The following is a 13,234-nucleotide window of genomic DNA, read 5'->3' as shown; positions in this document are numbered from 1 at the left end:
GTATTGGAGACAGTGAGATTGGCACAGGACAGAGCAGAGTTTAGGGCTGTTGTACATAGGGTCGCTATGAGTCACAAGTGACTTGATGGTACATAACAACAACAACACCATCACCATATTGTTTAACCTTTATTTTTATATATCCTTTCCTTTTAAAGGGGAACTCTAGTGGCTTAGTGGATAAGGAGTTGCACTACTAACCCTAAAACAGGTGGCTCAAATCCACACTGCCTTGTGAGGAAAAGGTAATCTCCTTCCACGCAAGTTACAGTCTCTGAAAACCAGCTGGAGATTCAGTGAGATGTATGGAAAAGGTGACTGAAGCAATCGGCTCAAATGTGTCATAGATGATGAGCAAAGCACTGGACAGGACAGGGTTCAGATCTGTTATTCATAGAGTCCTTATGAGTCATACTCCACTCCATTTAAGGCAATTAAAAACAACATCTTCACTTTTATCTCAAACTTTATATGTCCTCTAATGGATGAGATAATTATGGAAAAACATTCTTTGTTAAGAGTTATATCAATGAAAGGCAATCTTATAGTTAAAGTATTTGCATCTTTGGGGTATTAGGCCCCAGGGTAGTAGCAGTGTAGGAAGCTAGTTTGTGACCAGACCAGTTGGTGGAAGTTTGCAATCCTGCATAACAAGTAAGTGGGCGGGAGGTGGGGCAAATGTTGCAAGGCTAAGGCATTCACTTCTTCCTCTTTCTCAAACCTGTTTTGGCAGTCACATGAACTAGTCAATTTCTGAAAACAAGTAAGAGAAGGCTGCTAGACAAGGAATAAATCCCTGTATTGTTGACTTGATTTATTGTCCTTTTTGAACAACAATTTCAAGTTGACTTGGGTTGTATTTGTGTTTTCTTAATTTGGGTTCAACATTCATACTTCTAAAGACACTGATATTGTTCCTAAGGTCCAAGAAACAAATAAAAAGGAGGGGAAATATCAAGAGAGAGGGGAAAAGAAATATGAAGGCATAAAGTTCAAAGATCAAGTGGAAATGGTCAGGATGGCAGAGGATAGAGCAAGGTTTAGAGCCAGAGCCTTTGTTCATAGAGTACAATGAGATGTAGTCGACCCAATGGAACATAACAACAAAAAGAAACAATAGAAAAAAGTAGGAGATAAAAGTAGAATTATTATTGGACAGTGAGCTTCATTGGGTTTCAGTTTCATTTCCTGTAAAAGGGGTTAATATTGTAAATATTGCTTCAGTTTTTTATCTTCTGCAAGGTTTTCTCTTTTATAACAGACAGATAATAATAGTAAATACATTTTCAGGAATGTTAGCTCTTATTGTTATTAGAATAAGAGACTACAGAGGGGCAGTTGGAGTGTTAGAAATAAGAAAATAATTAGTTCCATTTGATCCAACCTATCTTCAGGGGAAGATTTTTTTCTGATTTTTTTTTTAAGTGAAATGAACTATAATTCATGCCTTGACTGAAATATTTTTTAGGGAGATTTTATCCTTGCCTGGAGTCACTGTGCTCATGTCTCAAATAATGCAGTTACAATATAAAGAATTTCGTCTTTAAGATCACAACTCTGGACCAGTTATTCTCATTTGTATGACCATAGTTCTTTTGTCATCCTTGGTTTACTTTTCAATTAAAAAAAATTAAATGATTCATTAAATAACCAGATGCCTTTTGCAGTGGAAATAAACAGGATGTAACCAGAGATGCCTCATGTACGCACGCATGCTGAGCTCTCTCAAGAGTCACACCCTGCGTCTATGGGCTTGGTTGTTGCCAAAAATTGAATTGCTGTCACTTGGACTCTGGGTTCAACTGGTTTGCTTTTTAATGATAGCAATAACTCTGTGTGTGTGTATGCATTAGAGTTCCTTTTCTAGTAATGCTCTTTTTAAAATAAGTCTCTGTGAACTCTGCTCCACCTGAAGGAGTAAAAGCTTCATAGCCAGCTTGTGAGAAATGACATCGGCAAAGCCCTGAATACAGAAATAAGGAAGAAGAAAGCTGAGGAAGGAAGTAGATACCATTATCTTCACCCTTGGGTGCAGTTAATATGAAGCAGACAAACGTTTAGTCACAAGCTCAGTCACAAAGCATCAATAGGATTGGTGTCACAATCATGGTGTCAATTCATGGTCCCCGTTTTCCTCATAGAATTTCTCCTGTGTCAGGTAATACAGACCTCTTAAACACCTTAATTATTAATTATAATCTTAGAATAATAGAGCATGAATCTAGCTGTAATTTTCTTAAATGTAATATTTCCTAGGTTATTAGAATGGCATCAACAAAACGTTTTATAAGCTTTTTCTATGCTAAATTACAGCATTATAGTTACAGCATTATTACTAACTGAGTGAAAGTTACTAATTAATGAGTAATCCCTACAATTTACGAACATTTCTTCAAGAAAAAAGATAAACAGCCCAGTCATAAAAAGGTATAAGACAGAAATTCCATATGACCCAGCTATTCCACTGCTTGGAATATACCCCAAGAAAATGAGAACAGAGGCACAAATGAAGACTTGTACACAAATGTTCATAGCAGCATTACTCACCATCTCAAGAACATGGAAACAGCTCAGATGGCCAACCTCAATAGAAGAGATTAAGAAATTATGGTATGTTCACACAATGGAATGTACTATGCAGCATCCAAGAGTAATAATTTTGTTAATTTCTACCTAACTTGGGAGGAACTAAAGAACATTCTGCTGAGTGAACTAATTCAGTCCCATAAGGATGAATGCTGTATAAAATCAATGTAGAATGAGTATAAGGATCCAAGGTGGTGGGGACAGTGGAAGCAGAGGGGTAAGGATGGGAAGGGGAGGCACGGTTAATAATAGAGTCACAAAATTTGATGGGGGTGGGGAGAGTTGAAAGAAATGGAAAAGATCTGGTGTGAAAACTAATGTATGTGAACTTTGTAAATAAACCAATATAAAATTTAAAAAAGCAAACCCCTATCCCCCCAAAACCCCACACCTCATCAAAGCAGACATTCAGATGGCCAACAAGCACAAGAAGAAATATTCAAGACCATTAACTACTAAAAGATTAATATAAAAACGACTATTATCTCACATCAGCAATAATAATGAAATTCAACAAGACAATAAACAACAAATGTTACTGAAGGTATGGAAAAATTGGAACTTGCATACATTGCTGCTGTTATTGTTATGTGCCATCAAGTCGACTATGAGTCATAGTGACCCTATGCAAAATGGCTCTGAACCCTGCTCTAACCTGAGCCAATCTCACTGTCTCTGACACACCTACTCTCATTATTTCAGTTATTGTACCAATCCATCACATCCACAGTGTTCTCTTGTACTATCCCTCTACCCTTCCAATCATGATATCCTTCTTCAAGGACTAGTCCCTCCTGGTAACATGCCAAAAGTATGTGAGTCGGAGCTTCAAAATCATTGCCTCCAAAGATCAGCTTGTTTCACTCTCTCCAGGACAGGCCTATTAGTACTCCTAGCAGTCCATGTTATTGTGTTCATTACTCTTCTCCAACACTACAACTCAAAGGCATCAATTCTTTTTTCTTTTTTTGTCATCTTTGCTCAGTATCCAGGTTTCTGATGCAAAGCAGTAATTACGAAGATCATGGCCTGGATCAGGCAAACCATAGTCTCCAGACTGACAACAACACTGTTCTTCATTTCTCTGGAGAGGTCTCAGATAGCAGATTTTTCTAAGGTAATTCATCTTTTGATTTCCTGACTACTGGTGCGAGGAGTGTTGATTATGGAACCAAGTAAGCTGAAATCGTTGTTGTTGTTGTTGTTGTTATGTGCCGTTGAGTTGCTTGCGACTCATAGCGACCCTATGTACAACAGCCCTAAACTCTGCTCTGTCCTGTGCCAATCGCCCTGTCTCTGATACACCCATCCTAATTACCCTAATCACTGAATCAATCCACCTCATAGGGGGCCTTCCCCTTCTGTGCTGCCCCGCCACCCTCCCAAGCATGATGTCTCCAAGGACCTGTCCTTCTTTGCAACACATCCAAAGTATGTTAGATGGAGCCTTAGAATCCTTGCCTCCAAGGAGCCGCCCGGTTTAACCCTCTCCAGGATGAATCTGTTTGTTTTCCTAGCAGCTCTTGGTATGTACAAGCTGAAATAGTTAATCTCAACCTCTTCTCCATCTATCATAGTGCTGCCAATTTGCCTAGTGGTGAGAAGTGATTGGGGAGCAGATGTGCCTTAGTTCTCAAACAGACATAATTGCTCCTCAATAATTTGGAGAGATTCTTGACTGCAGATTTTTCCAGGAAATTCTGATTTCCTGACTGCGGCTACCAAAGATGTTAATTGTGAATCCAAGAAAAATGAAGTTATTGACAATGTCAATCTTTTCTCCATCTATCATGATGTTGTTTAATGGTCCAGGGGTAGAAATTTTTGTTTTCTTGACATTGAGATGTATTTCATATTGGAGATTGTATTCTTTGTTCTTCTGCAAAAAGTGCTTCACATCCTCTTCACTTTCAGTACGGAAAGTTGTGTCAGCTGCATAACAAAGGTCATTGATGAATCTTCCTCCTAACTTGAGGTCATATTATTCTTCATAGAGTCCAGCTTCTCAAATACTTTGCTCCGCATACACATTGGCTACATATGGAGAAAGACTACAACCCTGACTCACTCCCTTCTTAATTTTAAACCACATAGTGTTCCCTTGCTCTGTTCACCAAATAGTCTCTTGGTCTAGGTATGTGGGTTTGCATGAGCACTTTTAAGTGAACCAAAATATGATCTTGAGTCTATACCACATGAGTTTCAAAATCATTTTAAGAATAAATATGAAGCATTGAACACCAATGATCAAAGATAAAATGAGTTATGTGATGATATCCATGAAAAGGACAAAGTTATTACAGAGGAGAAAGAAAAACAAATGAAATGGTTGTTAGAAGAGACTCTGAAAATGTCATTAAAGCACTGAGAAGTCAGAACAAAGGGAAAGCATGCTAAAGTAACAGCTGAACAGAAGATTTCAAAGGGCAGTTTGAGAAGACAAAGCAAAGTATTACAATGGACTGTGTCAAGAGCTGTAATTGGAGAATTTAAAAAAGGAAGAATTCACTCTGAATTTCTCAAGCTGAGAGAATTCAGACATAATGTTAGGCAATAAATAGTAAGTTACCTACATAAGCTTGTTTAACCTGATTACTCAAAGAATAATGTGATAGTGAAAGTTGTGTATATAATATTCAGTTCTTTAACTTGATTGATTACTTACACATAGTTTAAGACAACTGTGAAAGTTTCCTGTGTAAGTTTTTTAAAATATATTCACCTTGGATGAGATGGTAACTGGGATAATGGGCCTAAGTGTGTTGGAAACAGTGAGACTGACACAGAATGGACACGGTACAGATTTATTAGGGATAAGGTTGCTATGAGTTGCAGGCAACTTGTCAGCACATAGCAGCAACAGTATAATTTTTAGTTTAGGATAATAGCAAAAGTTTTCTATGCAAGATCTTTTAAATTATTTAATTTTCTAGTTATAATATTGTGTAAGAACCAAGGATCTGCAATCAAGTCTCCCTAACAAAATAACACAAAAAAACAAAGAACAAAACAAAACAAACAAGACTGTACCATCAACAACAAAGCTTGCTGACTACCTGACTTGACAATCAAACTCTGCATGTTTAACAGCCGTATTGGGAGAAGACATAATGAATAAATAATCTTATCAAATCTTCAGATACTTTATCTTGGGTTTTTCCCACAGTCTTCTCCCTAACCGCCTTCCTTCACCCTGTTATGCATCTGTGAGATGGACAGTTAATAAGAATTACAGACGAAGAATTGATGCCTTTGAGTTGTAGTGTTAGAGAAGAGTACTGAATATCGCATGGACTACCAAAAGAACAAACAGTTGTGTCTTGGAAAAAGTGAAGCCACAATGTTCCTTAAAGGCAAGAGTGGTGAAACTTGGTCTCACATACTTTGAACTTACTACTAGAAGAATCCCTTCAAAAGAGACATTATGCTTGGAAAGGTGGAGGGTCAGTGAAAGAAGGGAAGACCTCTAACAAGATGGAGTGACACAGTGACTGTAATGTGCTCAAATGTGCCAGAGAGGACAAGGATGGTACAGGATATGACAGGGTTCAGATCTATTGTTCATATAATTGCTATGGTTGTACTCAAATCAATGGCATCTCACAATAATAACAGCTCCTTTTCATCATCTCATTAAAATGCATGGCTTAATCTTGAGATGTTACAAAGCTGGTTTTGAGGGATCTATGGTGCTGTTTTCTCTCAGATCACAAGTATTTGAATAAAGCACATTTAAAAGGTTCTATCTTTGTCTTTACTCAACTTCAGTATAAACTGTATCTTAACATCAAGTAAACAAAACTCCTCACTACTTGGCTAATAGGCATAATCATGATAGATGGAGAAAGAGAGTTGTCCACAGGTTCAAATTACTTGGATCCACAATCAACGTACTTAGCACCAGCAGTCAGGAAATCAAAAGACATATTGCAATGAGAAAAGTTGTGGTCAAGAACCTCTCCAGAGTGCTAAAACAGCACTGATGTTAGTCTTTGAGACTAAGGTGTTTATAATCCAAGCCATGAACATAATCAAGTGTTCTTGATTCTCCTCAATGTTAGCCACAATTTGTTGTGATCCACATAGTCAAATATCTTTGCATAGTCAGTGAAACATAGAAAGGCATTCATTCATCTGTTGCTCTTTGCTTTTGGCCAAGAGCCATCTGACATTGGCAATACTGTTTCTAGTGCCATGGTCTCTTTTAAACCTAGCTTGTATTTATGGTAGTTCTCTATCACTATACTGTTCCAGTCATTTGGATAATCTTCAGTGAGATTTTGCATGCATGTGATATTAGTTGTTATTATGTGCCATTGAGTTGCATACAACTCATGGTAATCCTACATAGAACAGCTCTGAAGCTTTCCCTGTCCTGAGCCAGTCTCACTGATTCTGACACACATACCCCCACTGTTCTAGTTTCTGTATCAATCCATCTCATCTGAGGTCTTCCTCTCTTATGCTGTCTCTCCACCCCTCCAAGCAAGATGTCCTTCTCCAAGGACTGGTTCCTCCTGGCCATGTGCCCAAAGTATATAAGATGGAGTTTTAGTGATATTATATAATTTCCACATTCTATTGGGGTCATCTTTTTTTCTTTTTAAATGAGAATAAATATGGATTTCTTCCAGTAAGTTGACCAGAGAGTTGTCCTCTATATTTCTTGACACAATCTAGTGAGCACATCCAGGTTAGTATCTGTTTTTAAAATATGTCAGTTGGTATTCATTTCATCAATTCCTGGGCCCTTGTTTCTTTGCCACATCCCTGGGGGCAGCCAAAACTTCAGTCCTCAGAACAGAGCAAGGAAACACTGCATGGTTCAAAATCAGGAAAGGAATGCATGAGGGGTGCGTGCATCCTGTCTTCAGTCTATATGTGGAATAGATCATTCAGGAGGCTGGGCTTTATGAGGAGGAATGTGACATGAGGATTGGAGGAAGATTCATCAACAACTAGTGTTATGGAGGTGACACAACCTTGTTTGCTGAAACTAAGGGAGAAGAGAAGGCCTTGCTTCAGAAGGTCAAGGACTGTAGTCGTCAATATGGATTGAAGCTCAATATCAAGAACATAAAGATTCTCACTACTTGGCCAATTGGCATACCATAATAGATGAAGAAGAGATTGAGGTTTTAACAATTATAGCTTGCTCAGCTCCACAATCAACACTTTTGGCACCAGCAGTCAGGAAATCAAAAGACGAATTACACTGGGGAAATCTGCTACCAGGAACCTCTCCAGAGTGCTAAAGAAGAACAGTATCAGTCAGGAGATTAAGATGTGCCTGAGCCAGGCCATGGGCTTCACAGTTACTTGCCATGCATCAAAGAGCTGGACAATGACTAAGGATGACAGAAGAATTGATGCTTTTGAGTTGTGGTGCTGGAGAGGAGTATTGAACACACCATGGACCTCCAAGAGAACAAACTAGTCTGTCTTAGAGAGGGAGAAAACCAACTTTTTCCTTGGATGCTAGGATATTGAAGCTCTGTCTCATATTCTTTGGGCACATGTCCAGGAGGTCCCAGTCCTTTGTGAAGAACATCATACTTGGAAGGGTGGAGGGACAGCGCAGGAAAGGAAGACTCCAGATGAGATGGATTGACACAGTCACTGGGGTTATGGGGTTAGGTGTGTCAGTGTCAGTGAGACTGCCTCAGGATAGGGTAAGTTTCAGAGCTGTTGTGCCTAAGGTCACTGTGAGTCACATGCTATTCAATGGCACATAACAACAACAACCACCACCATCCAAGCCATGATCTTTTCAATTGTTTCCCATGCATCTGAAAGCTGGTCTTTTCAATTGTTTCCCATGCATCTGAAAGCTGGACAATGACTAAGTATGACAGAATAATTAATGTCTTTGAATTGTGATGTTGGAAAAGAGTATTAAATATCCCATGGGCTTCCTAAAGAACAAACAAGTCTGTCCTGAAGTAAATGAAACCAGGATGTTTCTGGAGGCAAGGATAGTAAAATTCTTACTGTCTTACATAATTAGACATGTTATTAGGAGAAGCTAGTCCTTGGAGAAGGAAATATGTTTAGAAAGGTGAAGGTCATCGCAAGAGAGAAAACCCTCAATGATATGAATTGACACTGTGACTGTGGCAATGGGGTCAAGTATGTCAGAGATGGTAAGGTTGACTCAAGAAAGGGCCAGCTTCAGAGTTGTTCATAGAGCCACTATGATCCATAGAGATTTGGTAGCACACAACAAAAACAACAACTCAACTTGCTTGTATTTACAGTCAGAGAAACATCCTTTGTCCCCCCAGTTACAGTAGTTCTGAGAGGGACACACTGTGTTTGTTGATAGTTTCCATTGAATTTGTGCTACCTCAAAGTGACCCTACATACAACAGACAAAACCTTGGCCTATCTTGTGTCATCCTTACAATCTCTGTTTGTGTACACTGTTGAAACCACTGTGCTAATCTGTACTGTTGAGGGTCTTCTTCTTTGTCACTAACTCTGTACTTTTCCAACATGAAATCTTTCTCCTTTTTCAACTGATGGCATGTCAAAAGTATGTGAGACAAAGTCTCACCATCCTCTTCATGTAAAAGTTTCAAAAAGTAAACTAACACAGAGTTTTAGCCTTGTAAGCATATTGATACATGTAAACTGGGTTTATGAAAATTTTTTGTTGTTACAACTAGACATTTTTAAAAAATTTTTTTTTATTATTAATTTCAATGAAAATTTATAGAGCCTTTGGATTTCCATTCATTCATTGTTGCACTTTTCACCCCTCCCAACCCTACCCCCTAGTACACTCCCCTCTTGGAAAAGTAAAAGAAAAATTTTTTCATTGTTTAACAATCCCTCCCCGCAGGTCCACTCCACTAAGTAGCCCTCACTTTGGATTCCTGTCATGAAAAAAAAAAATACCTAATCACATATCCCTTTTAAACAGTTTTCTCCTTCATCTTTTTCAATGCAGTATACATTTTTAAACCCATCTTTCTCAATCTCCCCCTAACCCCGAGGTCAGTCCTATTTTACAACAGTGGCATCATGCAGTATTTGTCCTTTTGTTACTGAGATACTTCACTGAGCAGAATGTCCTCCAGGGTCACCCATTTTGAATAATATTGCATGAGTTCCTCATTTTTCAATGCAGCATAGTATTCCATTGTGTGAATATACCACAGCTTTTCTATCCATTCATTTGTTGATGGGCACTTAGGTTGTTTCAACTCCTTGTTATTGTGAACAAAGCTGCAATAAACATGGGTGTGCATATAGACACATATTTTTACAAAAATAATTAATTACTGCTGAAACAGTGCATCAAAAGTCTATAGCCAGTCATTTTGGTGTTATTCCCTTTGTGTCATCTGAACAAACACTCCACACTATCCTGGTGACAGCAAGATCCCAGAAAAGTTCAATTAAAGGTCTGCCAGGTTCTCCTTTATGGCAACTATCTGACAGAGTCCTCTCCTGTGATCTCATCTGAGAGAAATTTTTTTGTCTCACTTAGTTCTAACCTACTTGGAGTCTTAGACACAAGCTAGACACAATGCAAGCAATTGTTCGGGGAAACTCTCTTTGTCAATCAGAAAGGGAAAAAAATTACCAACACAAAACAAAAAAACCACCTCAAACTGATTGCCGTTGAGTTGGCAACTTATGGCTGACCCACTAGAACATTTTCAGAGCCTGTAAATCACATGGAAGTGGGTGGACATTGTCCATCTTTCTCTTGAGGAGAAGCTGGTGGATCCAAATCAAATCCCTTTGGATTGGAAACACAACTCCTTACTTTCTAAGCCACCAGAGCTGCCTCAACCAAGGAGAAAGTGATAGCAATTAGAAACAATTTTTATATTCCTCAGCATTTTAAAGACACACCATGTGCCAGGGGATTGAGAAACATGGAAATTTCCTGGACCAGCTTCTGGACCTCCTTGCTACTAAGTACATCCTCAGACCTTGCAAAGGGGGAACTACTGTCATAACAGAAGATCATAAGAGAAATAAGATATCATAGGGAGCTGTTACTGAAAAAGACATTCAAAAATCATCTGGTTCAGTGATTCTTGTTTTAAACTGTATATTATAATAACCTGGGGAAGTATTAAAAAACTACCAATGCTATGATCTGCCCTAAAATATTCTGGTTTAATTTTTGGTTTGGGAAGTGAGTAAGAATATTTTAATATTTTCTCCAAAGTTGATTCTAATGTCCAGCCAAAGCAGAGATGGTATCTAATTTCTTCGCAAGTTCTTATTCACTAAGAACCTTTAGTAACCTATTACATGGGGAATTTCAGTGCTAACCTAAAGTCTTCTCCTCTCTAGTGTTTCAAATACACTTGCGAGAAAGATAGACAATTTCTTTCTGTTCAAGTTACAATTTCAGAAACTCGGTAGCAAATTGAGCAATGAGTAGGTTCAGACTGATGACAATGAGTTGAGTTTTTTGAGCTGAAATATGTAGATTAGATCTCTTCTAGAAGTTGTAAACCTAAGAGAGTATTTTTCCTTAAATCTTTCTTTGGATAATCTTCAGCAGTATTTTGCTTACATGTGCTATTAGTGATATTATTTTGTAATTTCCACACTGTTGATTCACCTTTTTCTGTGAATGGGAACAAATCTTGATCTCTTCCAGTTGGTTGGCCAGGTAAGCTGTTTTCCAGATTTTTTTTGGAGACTGGTGAGCACATCCAGGTTTGCATCTGCTTGTTGGAATATGTCATTTGGAATTCCATTCATTTCAGGATCCTTTGCCAATGCCTTCAGTGCTGCTCAAACTTCTTCATCACCATTGTTTCTCGATCATATGCTACTTCCTGAAATGATTCTGTGTCTGCTATTTTTTCTTGATATTCTGACTCTGTGTATTCCTTCCATTTCTTTTGATGCTTTCAGATCATTCAAGATTTTGCTCACTTCAGTAGTGTAACTTGAGGTTTGAATTTGTTTTACAGTTCTTTCAGCTTGAGAAATACTGAGGGAGTTCTCTTTTTATTTTCTGACTCCAGCTTTTTGAACATTTTGTTGTAATCCTTTGCTTTGTCTGGATGAGCAGTCTCCTCCCATGAGATTTATATTCTTGAAAACACAATGGAGGGTAATCTATGAGTCAGTTCTGACTCAACAATAATGAGAGCTTGAGCTTGTGTGAGGAGTAACCAAGTTGTTCTGATTCATATTGACCAATGTGACAGAGCTCAACTGGCCTTAGGGTGTCTGTGACTGTAATCTTTATGGAAATAAAAAGTTAGGTATTCCTACTGCAGAGCTGCTGGCTGGATCTGAACTGTCAGACTTTTGAGCATTTAAATATTGTTAGATAGAAAAAAGAGCTTGAAGGCTAGAGAGAGAAAGAGAGAAGAGAGAGAGAGAGAGACAGATTGGTCCCAAGAAACAAACAGGCATTTATTTCAAGGTCTGAGAGGATCACCAAGTGACCTGGACCACACAGCATGCAGGGAGAGGATGGAAATGGCTTGCAGGCAATTTGGGGGATGGGGTGGGTGTTCTTCTTATAGGGGTCCTGGGGAGGACTAAAATGGTATTTCTCAGAATTTGGGATATTAATTAAGTTAGGTTTGGGCTATTTTGATTAGGTTCAGACCCTTATCAAGACCCATTGTCTGGTCTGGTCTTTGATGTGACCAGTTAGATGTTATCAGGTTTCTCAGGAAGTGATCAAGCCTGGGGGAAAGGGGAGTGGGGGTGGGGCAACTGCCATATTCTTCCTCCAATTGTGCCCACAGGGCTCCTTTATTTGCTTATTTTATTTTCATTTGAGGCAAAGTTTACAAGTCATTTTTTATTATCATTCAATCATTTGTATATATTTGTTTTATAGCACTAATTACAATTGATTAATCGAATGAATTATAATGTCAACCCTTTATTTTCATTTGTGTATCATTCAACTTATCTACATATTCATTTTTACTAGTACTGGTGGCCTAGTGGTAAGAAACTGTGTTGAAATCCAAAGGAACATGTTTCAAATCCACCAGCAGCTTCCAGGAGAAGATTGGCCTCCTGCACGATTTACTAAAAACTCACAGTTTAAATATATATATGTATATATGTATGTATGTATATATACTGGAAGCGTAAAAGAAAAGATATGTCCTTGGTTATGAACTTTGAATCCTGAGCTGTCTGAAGAAGACAGTGATGTAATTAGGACATTAATATGGATCCTTAAGTCATACATTCAGGTTTCATGTAAATTGCTAACAAATCAGTCATTTTATCAGTTGTTGTTATGTGCTGTCGAGTCACCTGCAACTCATAGTTACCCTGTGTACAATAACCCTAAATTCTGCCCTATCTTGTGTCAATCACACCGTACCTGACACACCTACCCCCATTACCCCAGCCACTGAATCAATCCATCTCATCAAGGGTCTTCCTCTCCTGTGCTTGCCTCTAAGGAGCAGTCCGACTTCACCTTCTCCAGGACAAACCTGTTTGTTTTCCTAGTTGTTATTGTTCTTGTTGTTGTTCTTATGTGCCACCGAGTCATTCGCGACTCATAGCGACCCTATGTACAACAGCCCTAAACCATGCTCTATCCTGTGCCAATCTCATTGCCTCTGACACACCCATCCCGATTACCCCAGTCACTGAATCAATCCACCTCATAGAGGGTCTTCCTCTCCTG

The sequence above is a fragment of the Elephantulus edwardii genome, unplaced genomic scaffold (genome assembly GCF_000299155.1).
Source record: "Elephantulus edwardii isolate Elephantulus edwardi_28Jun2011 unplaced genomic scaffold, EleEdw1.0 scaffold00043, whole genome shotgun sequence".
NCBI lineage: Eukaryota > Metazoa > Chordata > Mammalia > Macroscelidea > Macroscelididae > Elephantulus > Elephantulus edwardii.
Note: the sequence above shows the minus strand (reverse complement) of the source record.